This window comes from Phalacrocorax carbo, chromosome 9 (assembly GCF_963921805.1).
Source record: "Phalacrocorax carbo chromosome 9, bPhaCar2.1, whole genome shotgun sequence".
Lineage (NCBI taxonomy): Eukaryota > Metazoa > Chordata > Aves > Suliformes > Phalacrocoracidae > Phalacrocorax > Phalacrocorax carbo.
Genome location: NC_087521.1, coordinates 21,634,064 through 21,648,669, shown reverse-complemented (window position 1 = coordinate 21,648,669; position 14,606 = coordinate 21,634,064). Strand labels below are relative to the sequence as shown.

Here is a 14,606-nt window from a genome sequence, read left to right as displayed (position 1 = left end):
CAGTTGACACCCTTGCCACAGAGTTCCTGAACTGTCACATGCCTATCAAGAGAAGGAAGAGTCCCTGTAGTTTAAGACATCTGCTGAGGAGATAGTTTGGACAGGATCTCACATATTGGACAGCAAAGTTTCCTGATATTCTCCAGTCTTTTCTTTTTCTCCTCCCCTGTATGTTAATAAAACAGCAAGTTAGCAAAGCAGAACCTGGAGTGCTGCCTTGCCATATGCCAGCAGCCCAGGCACACGGCTGGCCATGTGGCATGGGGAACTAATTTGCACCTAACGGAGAAAGGGCCGGGTACTGCACGCTTACCGCAGTCAGTCTGTGCACCCAGGTCTGTAAAGGGAAAGAAGGAAGGAAATGGACACTTTCTGATGATCTTGCCTGATCCCAGGGGCAAAATCTGGTAAGAAACACTGCTTTCTTGTTGTTAAAACACCCACTGCTTTGTCCTGTGCTAGCAGGGTGCATTTTGGGTGCCTGAGTGATTCCAGATTGTTTGATGAATGGCTTGGTGAAAGAAGATGCTCAGAACACCATAAGCTGAGTGACTAGTAAAAGACTGATAATGTAGCAAGCAACAATAAGTACGTAATATCCAGTAGTCTTTGCAGAACAGTAGGATGTTGTCAGAGGTCATAGGATTGAGGAGAAGAATGGAGACACCAGACAGAAGGGCTCTCTTTTAAGAAATAGCCCTGATTTTGTAACACTCTATAGATCCCTTCCACGCCGCCTCCTGGTACTCAGGCAGTTGTGTGATATTTTTCTGGCCCATGGGAGATTTCCTATTCCAGCTTCCTTTTGTGAAAGGTACTTCAGGGCTTCAGTGTTTTCTCAAGTCAATCAAAATCTCCTCATGGGGTTGGCCTCACAGGGTGGATAAGAAAGAGGAAAATAGTCTGTGACTCCTGAGGCAAGTTCATTGGCCTGGAGAAGCAAGTGAACAGAGCTGCTACACTTGTTTGTCTTGGAGTTAAAGCAGCTCGTGCTGTGAAGCTGGAAGAAATTGTAGCCTGTTTCCAGAGCAACCAACTTTAGAAGGTACAAATTGCCAAATTTCTGTAGGTGAGGGCTGCAGTTACAGAACACAGACACAAATCCTGTGTTGGAAAAGGAGAAAGGGCACTGCAAAATACATATGGGCTTTGGTACCACTGGGGTAATTAGAGGTCTGATGTTCTTTTATTATTGATGTAATTATACCAGTGTAATCAGTAGTGTGGATGTTTTCATAGGATAGAGTTTATTTTCCTTTCCTCGTGGGAATACCTACACCAGTAAAAACAATTTCAGTACTGACAGGTGCTATGGTTTTATGCATGCTGGCCGCCATAATAGGGTCCAACCTATGATCAGTGATCAGTGTAGAGGCTGAGTGAAGGTTTCCAATTCCTCTTTTATTAGTTCTCAGGTTACAGCTTGAGTTGGGTGCCTCCAGAAAGGGACCTCTACCCCAGATCCTACCCTTCAGTTATACCTATACCACCCAACACCCGATCCCCGAGTCAACTACTTTAGCTACTAGTGCTAAGCTACTAATGCTAAATGAGGCTATTCGGAGAGAAGAATACGATTAATCAAGTTTCTTCTACAATAGTTCTCCCTTTGGTTTTTTTCAGGCATCCCTGCCCATCTATATTCGGTTTTGTATGAAGGCTCTTCAGTACCTTGTATAGATTTCATAAGCATATTCTGTAAACAATTCCAAATACAAGTGAAAACACAGCAGGCTGTCAGAAGCATAATAACCACAGGTAAAAGACCTTTTAGCAAGGAACTAAATAAACTACTAAACCACAGTGATAATCCCCATCTAAAGAACAAATTTTGTAACTTTGTGGTTGTGGAGGTTCTGCTTCAAGTACCTTTTCAAGTTTCTCACCACTGCATAGCTCATGTCATCTTCCATTCACAGAGTATGAAGATCCGTCGGTGAAAAGGGTTAGATCCGAGTCCTATAGCGGTTGATCCTGCAGATCTTCCCATAGGCGGCGGGAGTGAAACACTACCTTAGCACAGTCATGGTGCATCTCACTGTCAGAGGGAACAGGCAGTAAAGTTGCTGGATTCAAAACGTCACATCTCTTTAAAATAACATCCATATTTAAAATCATTAATTCATAGCGATGTGCTCTTTGTGAGGACAATGCTTGTGTAGTGTGTTGCGTAGGATCCAGTTCTACTTCATGCAGGACATACATAGTTGGCGGGTGACCCAGGACTAATGGGCTGCTTCTTTCTATGACAGGTGCTGTTGCTGCTACCACTTTAACACAGGAATTATTCCCTGCCACTACAGGATCCAGCTGAGCTGAGTAATAAGCCACAGGGCGGCGGTGTGGACCTAGCGTTTGAGTAAGGACTCTGCTGGCAATTCCTTTGTCCTAATGCACAAATAGTTCAAAGGCCTTGGAGTAATCCAGCAATCCCAGTGCCCCAGCAGAAGCTAAAGCTCCTTTTATAGCTTGGAAAGCCTTTTCTCTCTCTGGACCCCAATGTAAAGGCTCCAATTCCTCTGCCTTGGTAGCTTCTGTCGATGGCTTACTTAACTCCCCTAGCCCTTGTATCCAGGGTCTGCAGTATGCTACTGTGCCTAAAAACCCTCGCAATTGTTTCTGTTACCAGAATAGCCTGGACCCATTCTGGCTCTACTAATCTTTGTCCTTCTTTTAATGTAAATCCTAAATATTTTACATCCTGCTGACACATCTGAAGCTTAGAAAGAGATGCACAGTGACCTTTTTCTGCTAAAGCAGTACATAGACAAATAGTATTTTTCAAGCAATCTTCATATGACTTACTGGCAAGTAACAAATCATCTACGTGTTGTACAAGTATAGAACCTCCAGGTAATATAATATCTTTCAAGTCATCTTTAAATAAATGGGGGAACATCATAAAGAGACCCAGTGAACCCTTGGGGCAAGCGGGTCCCTGTTAGTTGTTGGCCTTTCCACGTAAATGCAAACAGATGCCGGCTGTCTTCTGCTATAGGAATACTAAAAAATGTAGCTGTTAAATCAATAACAGTAAGGTATTTTGCCCAAGGTGGAATTTGTAATAATATTGTTGATGGGTCCAGAACCACCACATGAGGTACAATCACATGCTGATTTATTGCTCTGAGATCCCATACAAACTTATCTTCTGGATCGCCTTCTTTGTCTAACCTGTTTTTGCTTACAGGTAAAATAGGGGTATTATGTGGGGAACTCCATTATCATAAAACCCCCTTTTTCAGGTATGGATTGATTTGTTTCTGAATACTTTTTTTCTGCTTCCTTGAGAGTTTGATACTGCTTGATTGCTATGGGCTTTCCTCCCTTTGTTTTTGTGGAGACTGTTCATGCCAATTTCAGCAAACTCAGATCCATTCCAGAGGAGCTCCACAATTTTGAAGGTACTTTAATAAATTCAGGTGGAACTCCAGGAATTTTGAGTGAGTTTTCAGCAGTGAGACAGACCCTTGCTACTGTAAGTTCTACCCTTTCTGAGGACAGACAGATCTGGGTTTTTAGGGATTGTAATAGGTCTTATCCCAACAAACACATAGGCCAGAGAGCTGGGCTGAGGGTAACCTGATGAAATTCAACAAGAGCAAGTGCAAGGTCCTGCACCTGGGGAGGAACAACCCCATGCACCAGTACAGGGTGGGGGCTGAACTACTGGAAAGCAGCTCTGTTGAGAAGGACCTGGGAGTGCTGGTGGACAGCAAGCTGACCCTGAGCCAGCCACTGTGCCCTTGTGGCCAAGAAGGCCAACAGAATGCTGGGGTGCATTAAAAGGAGTGTGGCCAGCAGGTCGAGGGAGGGAGTTTATCTTCCCCCTCTATTCAGCCCTAGTGAGACCACATTTGGAGTAGTGTGTCCAGTTTTGGGCCCCCCAGTTTAAGAAGGATGTGGAACTCCTTGAGCAAGTCCAGCAGAGAGCTACGAAGATGATCAGGGGACTGGAGCAACTCCCTTATGAGGAAAGGCTGAGAGACTTGGGTTTGTTTAGCCTGGAGAAAAGAAGACTGTGGGGGGATTTCATCAATACCTATAAATATCTGAAGGGTGGGTGTCAGAACGATGGGACTAGACTCTTTTCATTAGTGCCCAACAACCGGACAAGGGGCAGTGGGCACAAGTTGGGACACAGGAAGTTCCACTTCAGTATGAGAAAAAACTTCTTTCCTGTGAGGGTGCCAGAGCAGTGGAACAGGCTGCCCAGAGAGGTTGCGGAGTCTCCTTCCCTGGAGACATTAAAAACCATGCCTGGATATGGTCCTGTGCCCCCTGCTCTAGGTGTGCCTGCTCGAGCAGGGGCGTTGGACATGATGGTCTCCAGAGGTACCTTCCAGCCCCTACCATTCTGTGATTCTTCTGCAATCACACATCTTCCCCACACCCCCTGGCCACCTGTCTGTAGCAACATTGGCTAGCTAAGTGATTATTCCTTTTTATCTGTGACTGCTTGAAGCAATACTCTATATGTTGAGAACTGCCCCTTACGCTTGAAATTCAAAAGTGATAAAGTGGCTCTTGTGTCCACTAGGAATGGTATTTCTTTGTCTTCTATTTTTCCCACAATTTGACCCTTATTATTCAGTTTAGTACTCCAAGACCCATATATACCCTGACATTTTTCTGACTCTCCCTCCTCCTGTCATTGCTGTTTGGCGATATTCATTTGATTGCTCCCAAATCCGGGTCCTCAGGGCCCTCTCGGCCTCGTGGGACATTCCTGTTTGTAATGCCCCTGTTCCCCACAGTAAGCACAACAGTCATTAGCTCCCAGACAGAAATCACGTTCACTTTGATTCCATCTGCCTTCTCTTGCTCTTCCCCAGCCTCTCTCTCTACTTTCTCCAAACCCTTCCCTCAGCACACCCACGAAGACACTTACTTTCTCTTCCCTCTGACATCTCTTTTCTTTAACCCCTTCCTCATCTAGACCATTGTATACAAACATAGCCAAACACACTGCCTTGTTCATTGACTTCCCTGTCCAGCTGGGGACGTGTTTAGAAAAATATTTTTTAATATCCAGAGCTGTTTGATCCACAAAACTAGAGACCATGAGAGGTCTATTAGCTTCTGCTTCTGGATCTATTCCTCCTCCAACCAATCTGACTTGTCTAAATAATCTAGAGAGAAAAGTTGAGGGGTGTTCCTCAGGCTTCTGTTGACACTCTCTTATTTTAGACCAATTTGCAGGTTTTTGTCCTGCCAAAGGTATAGCCTCTTCAAAGCTTTGTCTGGCTAATTTGTCTGTAGACTGCATCTGCATTACGATTCCACCCAAGATCCACAGTCAGCCGGGCTGTCTGGGCAGCTGCATCTCCCCCTTTTTCTGTCCAGTGATGGTTCGCATCAAGAATTGCGTGCTTTTTGTCTGGCGTGAATAGGACTTCAAGGAGCATCTGCACATCTCCCCAAGCAGGATTGTATGCCCATAGTATTCCCTTCATGACTTGTAACACTTTCTATGGGTCCTCCCTAGGTCTGGGAGTCTGTTGACTCCAAGCAATCAAATCCTGGGGACACCAAGGTTGGTAGACCCTTCTACTGGCTACCTGAGGCACCATGCCTGGATCAGGCACAGCTGTCCACAGTACTGGCACCACTGGTAAGGGTGTCTGGAAAATAGGAGTGGATGAGAGTGGGCAGTTATAGAAGCCAAAGTAGCAGAGCATAGGGTGGAGCAGAATCCACAGGTGTTTTAACAGATTGTATACTCTCGCTATTTCTAAAGGAACTTTTTCCATTTTTTCATTGCTTTGCTTTTCACCTAGTGAATGCCCAATTATCCCATACATACCAATACTCCATTTGTCCAGGGAACTTGTCCTCCAAATGTTGATGCAGGAAAGTTAATTCCTGTTGGTCAAACAGTTTCCACCTTTCTGCTGGATTGCCCTCTCGTGTAAGGAGTGGCCAATCCTCTTGGCATAATGTTGCTAATCTCTTTCTCCCTATTCCTTTGGTACCATCAATTTTACCCAAGTTTTCCCATACTTCAGCTGAAGTCGTCCCCTTCTCTATGCCAAAAGTATTTGCCATTCTAAAATTTTGTGGCTTATGCTGATCAGCCCACTCAATTCTCCTTCAGTGCACTATTTTACCAAAATTTAAAATTTTGAAGCAGGAATTTAAGACTCATCAGGTTCAGTACCTCCTGCCACTAAAGATCCCAGTTCAACTCACCCACTGGCACCGACTGAATGTTTGGAGATGGGACATTCCGACATTGGTTACCTAATGTACCATCTAGGTCGCCAGACTGTTAGGGATTTATGCACACTGGCCACCATAATAGGGTCTGACTCTAGGATCCCACTGATTAATGTAAAATCCAAGTGAAGGTTTCCAATTTCTCTTTCATTAGTTCTCAGGTTACAGCTCAAGCTGGGTACCTCTCCAGAGGGACCCCTACGCCAGATCCTGCCCTTCAATTATACTTATATGTTGTGGTTTAGACCCAGTCAGCAACTAAATACCACACAGCTGTTCACTCACTCCCCTACCCCTGTGAGATGGGGGAGAGAATTAGAAGGGCCAAAGTAAGAAAATTTATGGGTTGAGATAAGAACAGTTTAATAATTAAAATAAACAGTAGTAACAATAATAATAATAATAGTAATGCAATGAAAAAGAAAATAATGAAAGCGAGAGATATATGAAACCTCAGAAGGAGGGAAAAAAGCCCAAACAAGAAGTGATGCAACCGCTCACCACCAGCCGACCAACACCTCTGGTCCCCGAGCCACAATTGCTGCCCGCCCCCAGCCAGCTCCCCCCAGAAAATATATGGGGCATGACGTTACATGATATGGAATATCCCTTTGGCCAGTTTGAATCAGCTCTCTTAGCTGTGCCCCCTCCCCTCCCAGCTTCTCGTGCACCCGGCAGAGCATGGGAAGCTAAAAACGTCCTTGGCTAGTACAAGCACTGCCCAGCAACAACTAAAACATCGGTGTGTTATCAACATTGTTTTCATACTAAGTCCAAAGCACAGCACTGTGCCAGCTGCAGTGAAGAAAATTAACTCTGTCCCAGCTAAAACCATGACACCATACCACCCATCACCCGATCCCCGAGTCCAATCCCTTAATCCTGGTTGGTGGTCTCTTGATTTCTTATTGGTTTTCACTGTCACTGGGCTGGCCGCCTTCTTTCTCTTGGAATTGTTTCTTTGGTGTTTATCTTCTTCATTCTGCTCGCATCTGCCAGATTCAGCTAGTTCTGTGTTAGCAGCATTAGTTTTATCAGAAAGTTTACTCTCAGTTGGCTCTTGCGGCCTGAGGCTTCAACTACTTTAGCTACTAGTGCTAAGCTACTAATGCTAAATGAGGCTATTTGGAGATAAGAATACAATTAATCAAGTTCCTTCTATACCACAGGGATATAACTCTATTAGGTTTCTGTACCAGTGTTGGTAATGAGAGTCCTATAAGGTGCAAGGTGTAAGGTGCAGTCATTTCAGACTGTTTCTTATAGTGTTAGTTCTAAGCTGGCTCAAGTGGGGTCATTTCCATTCTCTCAGTTCTGAGATGACCTCACAGTGTGGTTTTCTTGGTGAGTTAAAAAAATTTTTGAGAATTATGTTTGCTGCAATATTTCTCACTATTTTGTTCTTTGCTTTTGTAGGTTCTCAAAATCTCCTAAGTTCCAGCTGGGAAAAAAGTTTCGTCTTGTGAATATATACATGTATAAACATGATTGGAAAGTATGTCCCTTTCATCATAGAAGTTTTCAAAAGTCTATTTTCTAGTACATCATTCAGTTATATATGTGTATACATGTACACACAATGTGACCTAGCTTTTAGTTAACACAACTACATATATTTATATAAGAAAAAAGTACTGTCATTCGTTCCACCCCCCTACCCCCCCACCCCCCCGGAGCTGTTTGTCTCATTCATCAACAAAAATGAAGTATACATTTACCAAATAATAAATGAATGTGAGCTGGAAAAAATGTTGTCATCACACGTTTCAAAAGAAACAAGAAAATCTCAATCTCAACTAAATCTCAGCTAAAAAAATGCACCTTCCATTAAGCCTTGAAACATGATAGCTGATACTGACTTACCTTTCTTCTTCCTATTTCCCACCCAAGGACAACAAAAATGACATTGGTTCGTTGGCAAAAAAAGGAAAAGAAGGGAATCAAGACCTGATATTTGGAGCGTAAAAATGAGGACAGCTTTATCAAACTGAAATTCCATGTTGTTTTCTCCTATTTAAAATATGATCAATGACAGCACAAAATCAACATTGAGAAACATTTATGAGGAACTGTTTTATTAGAAAAGGGTAGCATCATTTATCCCACCACTTTTCTGTACACAAAGGTCTGGGTTTTACCAACAGCCAGTGGCAGCTTTCTGCTTGCAGTGGAAGTAATGTGACATTTTCCATTATACTTCATTACACTGCAATGCCTTATTATTTTAAAAAAACCCCAAACAACAAACCAAAAACCTAGTCTGGGAAAACTGGCTCTTGTAAGGCATCGGTCTGACTGAAAGAGGTTTATCTACTATAGGTCAATGGAAGCTGTGTTGGTTTTTCCTGCATTTTAATTAAACTGTTCCTCATATACAGAGGGTGAAACCAGAATTCAGTTCACGATGAATTACAGCCTCCCAGAGCTGGGTTACGATGCAAGAGCAAACAACCATGAGACACTGCTTCCACTGCTGGGCAAACAATGCCATGAACAAACATTCCCGCTCTTTAGCGTACTTATATTTATGATCCTTTTATATGCTCTGAAAAGCAAGTCGGGCTCTTGAATGTATGGCATTGTTTCCCCAACAGAGGACTATTGCACAGGTACAGGCAGGGCTGGTAAATGTGCTTTGCTCTACCAAACTGCCAAAGCGGAGGAGTTAGTGAGGAGGGAATTCAAGAAAAAGATTTTTTTGCGACCTTGAAATTGCTAGAACTACATGTTCTTCCTCTCTGCTTTGTTTTTAAGCTATCAGCATAACTTTTCAGATGAGTTAATGTGAAAAGTAAACACTTATTTTTTAAAAATTGATTAAATACCTTAGAGTGTTGAGGGGGGGACCTGTATTCGAGTGACAGCTTTACAAGTGGTGCTTGCCAATTCCTGACAGCTCTCATTAGTTAGTGATCCAATACTACTAAAATAGCCAGAACTGCCAGGTGCAGAGCGGGCCCCTGTGTGCTGGTTGCTTAACAAGCATCAAGCAAAATTGTCCAAGTCCCATAAGCCTGATCCCATTTGGGTGTCAAATCATTTGTCATTTTAAAACCCTGGGAGTTCAGCAGGCTGAATTGTGTGTGTGGGATAGACAGGCGTCTTTCCCAATTAAAACATTAAAAGATTTTGGTTTTATCTGGTGAATGATGAATATCAGGCATTGTGTTTGTGTGCCCCTTGCACAAAAATGCCATGATGGTTCAAAAACTTTTCTCAGGTTCTGGAAGCAAACCTTAAAATTCAAAAGGCTGCTGCCATTGCGAGAAGTGAACAAGTCGTCTGTCTGCTTTAGCCGTTACCTTTATCCATCCTGGCAAATCTCATAGTACATATTTCCTTAGCCAGCACTGAATTTTAAGGAAACAAATTCACTTTGCTGTTGCATTATAAAGTGCACGGCACAATGCAGGAGTGGATACATGGAACGATAAGCTGATACAGTGATTAACTCCAGTATTAGTTTCACGCAGAGGTCTCTTACGGAGATGCTGTTTGTCCCATGTACAAAACTTAACCAGAACGATGCTGCTGCATGAGCAGTGGTTATTCTCCTTGTGGAATCCTACCTGCTCCTTGCAAGAGGGAAATGAGATACAGTAAGATAAAAGGAAGAGCCTTGCTCTCCTCTGAATTCTGCTTCAGCACTGTACACCTCAAAGTCACTCACTGCTGGCTGTAGTTACCACCCCACCCTTCTGCCCCACTTCTCTAGGCATTATTACAATAACAGAGCATGAGTTGTTACTCTGTCTCTTGTTGGTTCTTACCATGGCTGAATATAAAATCCCTATTGAATCTCTTCTTTTTACATTTGCAGCTTTCCCCATATTTGTGTATTCAGCTATTGCACCAAAACAGACTCTTGCCAGGTACAGTTGCATTGTAGTGATCAAGAAGGCGATAAGTACTCCTAATAACGACATTCCTGATAATTCACAGTGTGAATAATGGAGCAAACATCTAAGTTATTAAAACGTCTCTTGTTAATATGATTTTTTTAAAAAAGATTCACCATAGGACAGTGCTCTTTGAATTTAAGCCGCTAAAGACAGGGGATTCCTAGTCTGGGTGATGCATTTCCCTTCAGTGTCTTCCCCTTCCCAGCAAAATCCTCTGTACCTGCCTGACAGCTTTTCCAAGTATGTAGGTACACGTTAAGGGGAGCTAAGAGAGGCCCTAAGCTTGGCCTTTCTTCCTGTCAAATGGCATTAATGCAATACTTGTTTATATTGCTGAAACCTGCCGCGTTTCCGCCCCCGTACAGCTAGCATACCTTGCTGCTGAGTGGGGCAGGATGCCAAAGGCTGCTCCCGCCACCCTCCCACTGGCAATAGCTGTGTTTGAGCTGGCCTCAGCGCTGGAGGCTGCTAGCCTCTGCTGGCACCCACCTCCATCTCACCTGCAGGGAAGAGGATCAGAACTGGGAGAAGACTTGGGACAGATCAAAACATTGATAGAAGAAGAGAGAGGAGGGGCTTTTCTGGGACAGTCAGGTTTGTTTCACCTCTACATTGTACTCCACTGGCCACAGTTGTAGTATGACTAGGAAAGTTTCCTGGACTCTTGCTGATTTCAGCACCTAAAAAAGCTGCCACATTACCTGGAGGCACATCAGGCAGGAGTGCTCGTTTTCAGCATCTCTGTTGCACCTTGCTCACTGCCTCAAAGATGCGTTCAGCTGCTCTGTCCTGAAACACAGCAGCCTGGCTGTGCTGTCTGGTGGCTCCTTCAGCCGTACTAAAAGCATTACGTGGCAGTAAAGATGTTTCAGGCTGTTGCATGTAGCAGCTTTGATATGCTTTTTAGGTTCCTATCAAATTGTCAGTGCTGTTTCCAGGAGTTTTACTTAGCAAGTGACTCTCCTGTTCTGTATACCTTAGGCAGAGCTCAAGGACAGGTTGTCTGGCCAGATCAAAGGCCTGCCTAGGTCAGTATCCTGTCTCCTGTGGGAGACAGCAGGCCTCCTATTTAAGAGTGTACTGATCTGCAAATATTGGGGAAGGACTTTTCTCGTAAAGATATATAATCGTTATAACTTTTTGAGTCTTCTGAAGCCATACAGGTGCAATGTCAGATAAAATACTGTTATTTCCATTGGCCTGGAAAAATATCTCAAAAATCTGGTGCCTTTCTTAAATGCAGTAAAATTCAGGCTAACCAGAACTGGTGGGTTTGGGGTGTTATTTGCTATTTATTTCCTTTTTTTGCCTTCCTCTGTATGGTGGAGTACAGTGACTTTCTAGATGAAAACATCTAGATAACCCTTTGTCCTGGTTTCAGCTGGGGTAGGGTTAAATTTCTTTGTAGTAGCTAGTATGGGGCCGTGTTTTGGAGTTTTGCTGGAAACAGCAATGATAATATGGAGATGTTTTAGTTGTTGCTAAGTAGCACTTACACTGGTCAAGGACTTTTTCAGCTCCCCGTGCTCTGCCGGGGGCACAAGAAGCTGGGAGGGGACACAGCCAGGACAGCTGACCCAAAGTGACCAATGGGATATTCCAGACTATATGACATCATGCTCAGTATATAAAGCTGGGGAAGAAGAAGGAAGGGGGATTATTGAGAGTGGTGGTGTTTGTCTTCCCAAGTAACTGTTACGCGTGATGGAGCCCTGCTTTCCTAGAGATGGCTGAACCCCTACCTGCCCATGGGAAGTAGTGAATGAATTCCTTGTTTTGCTTTGCTTCCGTGTGCAGTTTCTGCTTTACCTATTAAACTGTCTTTATCTCAAACCATGAGTTACCTCACTTTTACTCTTCCGATTCTCTCCCTCGTCCCACCAGGGGGGAGTGAGCGAGCGGCTGTGTGGTGCTTGGTTGCTGACCGGAGCTAAACCACGACACCCTTACAAAATTCTCTGCTACAACAGGAATCACCAGCACTGAAGATACCATTTTCCCTTTGCTCTCTTCTGGTCACATGTAGTTTTTGGCATCCTGCACTGAAGATCTTTAAGTTTGCTGCAGATACGACAGTAAGGGGTTTGTGGTCTCTGATAAGCAGAGACCATCTTGCTCTTGCAGACCTGTCTGAATAGCGGCTTACAAAAGCTGTGATTAAGTAGAGGCTTATTAATTAGAGAAGGCAAACACAATATTAAGGCGTTCCATGCTTGATTTACTTCTCGAATAACAATTCTGGTTTAATGCATATTTGTGTTTTCTCTCCAGAGGGAAACATCCAAGTGCTTTGAAGCACTTAAAGAGACATTGAGGGAGTTTTGAATGCCTGCTGAGTTGATTTCCATTGCGTTGTACCCGGAGGGCAAAACTGCAGCGCTTTCTTTTTCACAGGTAACGGGAAAAGAAACGGGCAGAAAGAATAACTTATGTTCATCTCTCCCTGGTGTTTAATGACTCGATGATTGTGTGCCTATGGACGCAATAGAGTTTGTGCGCCTTCCACCCCAGGTACATCTTTACACAGCTAAGTTACTAGCAGGTAGCCACCTGATTACTCTCCGGATCACCACCGGGATCCCACCTCCGCGGCGGCTGCGCCGGGTGGCGCGTCTCGGCAGCGCGGGGGAGCGGTCGCTAGATGGCACAGGTGCCCTTGCAAAGCAGGAGGGAGAGGCTGGGCTGGGCCGGGCCGGGCCGGGCCGGGCCGGGCCGGGCTGGGCCGGGCCTCCGGCGCCCCCCCCCTCCCGGGGGCCAGCCCTGGGCCTCTGCGGGGGAAGCGCCTGGGCAGGAAACGAGAGGGACTGTGACCAGAGTAATTACGAACCGTCAGTGTAATACACCGTGCTTCGTTAGCCTCGGCAAGAGGTGTCACAGGCCAAGTTAATGTATCTGTAAATGTTCCTCTTTGTGGCTTGTGGGTGAAATTATGAGCATTGGATAGTTGCATTGCCTCTTTTACTTGCCCAAACTTATCTTTTTTTGTTTTTTGATAACTCATATCTCAGCAACGAAGAACATCAAGCAGACTAGACTTCATCCTCACTTAAATCCGGAGCATTTTCCATCCGTTTTGTCCTTGTGCACTCATGTGGATCTGCGTACATTCAGTTCTGGGGATGAAGATGATCAAAGTTGTGCTTTAAGTCTACCCTAGCGACAAAGCAAGCTGGAATACTTCTAGCCAAAACTGTGGTGTGAAGCAAGTGGACAGATGTGTGTCTTGACAGTGAGGACTAGCATTTTGTAATCAGCTGAACAAACCCCTGTTACTCTTCCAAAGCTGTCCAGACACAGCAGCTCTGGATTGTTTCCTCCATGTACCTCCTGCCTGAAACAAGGATATTTTAACTCTCCACATTTTTGTTGGTAAATGGCCTCAGCGGACACCTCTTGTGGGTTTCTTTTTTTGGGAAGTCTCACTCAGGTGCTTCACTTTTATAATTAAGGTCTAATTAAGGTGCTTACACTCCATAGACTCCTAATTGCGATGGTCACAGGCTGAGACCAGGTCTCCATTGATGCTGGTTACCTGCATGCAGATCTTGCATGGGGCAGCAGCAGGGCCATGGGAGTTTGGGCACATGTTGCTGTTTGCCAAGCACATCTTGGGGGTGGATATCCACAGGCACAACCCAGAGGTGACATTGCTTCCCTCTGTTGGGCTTCGCCGAAGAAGCTGGGGCAGCTGGATCCCAGTTTGCTTATGTTCTATTGGTCCCTGCAAAAGTACAAACCCAGGGGAAAGCTGTAGGCATGGGCTCTCCAGCCAAGTCTCCATGTCCCTCTGGGGCATTGGGCACAGCCGTGAAAGACAGCAGGGGATAGTGCCCACAGCACCTGCCCTTTCCTGGCTTTAGTTTCTTGCTCTTGCTCTAAACACTAATGGTAAAAGAAACCCAGTCCAGAAAGTAAGGCTATAAAAAGGGTGAAACAAAAAGAGTAAGAACAGCATTTGCTTGCACCTGATTAATCCTCCCATTTTTCAGCAAACAATGATTTAGGGATTCCCACTTCTTCACTTAGACTCACACTGCAATCCTAGAGAGTCTCTTCAAGAGCTGAAAGAACGTTTTCATGGGATGACTGAGCCGAGGCAAGAGTGCAGAAACATGGGAATCTACTAAATTCAAGTAATGACTGTTAGAAATATGGGGGCTATAAAATTTAAGAGGAATCTACCAGATACTTGGTCTTAATTTTTACTCTTGAGCTTCATAAGCTTTTATACAGTCAGTGGTCTTACTCAGTTTTATGTACTTCCGTTGCCTGAGAGTAGGTCAGTAAGTACATTTTTGCTGTCAGTATTCGATGTTTTCAATAATTTTCCCAGTCTGTAGGGCAGAAGCCCTACTTAAAGTTTACAATTCCTCCTCAGGTTCCTGTGAAGGAGTTGAGAGTATGAACCAAAAGTAGGCTGGATTTAGTTTAATCCATAACATAAAACATTACCCATATTTAATTTTCTTTAACACTGAGAACAAG

At 44.3% G+C, this 14,606-nt stretch overlaps 1 long non-coding RNA gene across 2 annotated transcripts; it reads left to right on the top strand.

The window, feature by feature from the left end:
• Positions 1–10,608: 10,608 nt before the first annotated feature.
• LOC135315027 (uncharacterized) lies at positions 10,609–13,479 on the top strand. Of its 2 annotated transcripts, XR_010374463.1 has the most exons (3): positions 10,609–10,715; positions 12,516–12,632; positions 13,130–13,479. It is a non-coding gene; the product is annotated as an uncharacterized LOC135315027 (long non-coding RNA). The 2 variants fall into 2 exon arrangements; XR_010374462.1 differs by lacking the exon at positions 10,609–10,715 and having other exon boundaries at positions 11,528–12,632.
• Positions 13,480–14,606: the final 1,127 nt, after the last annotated feature.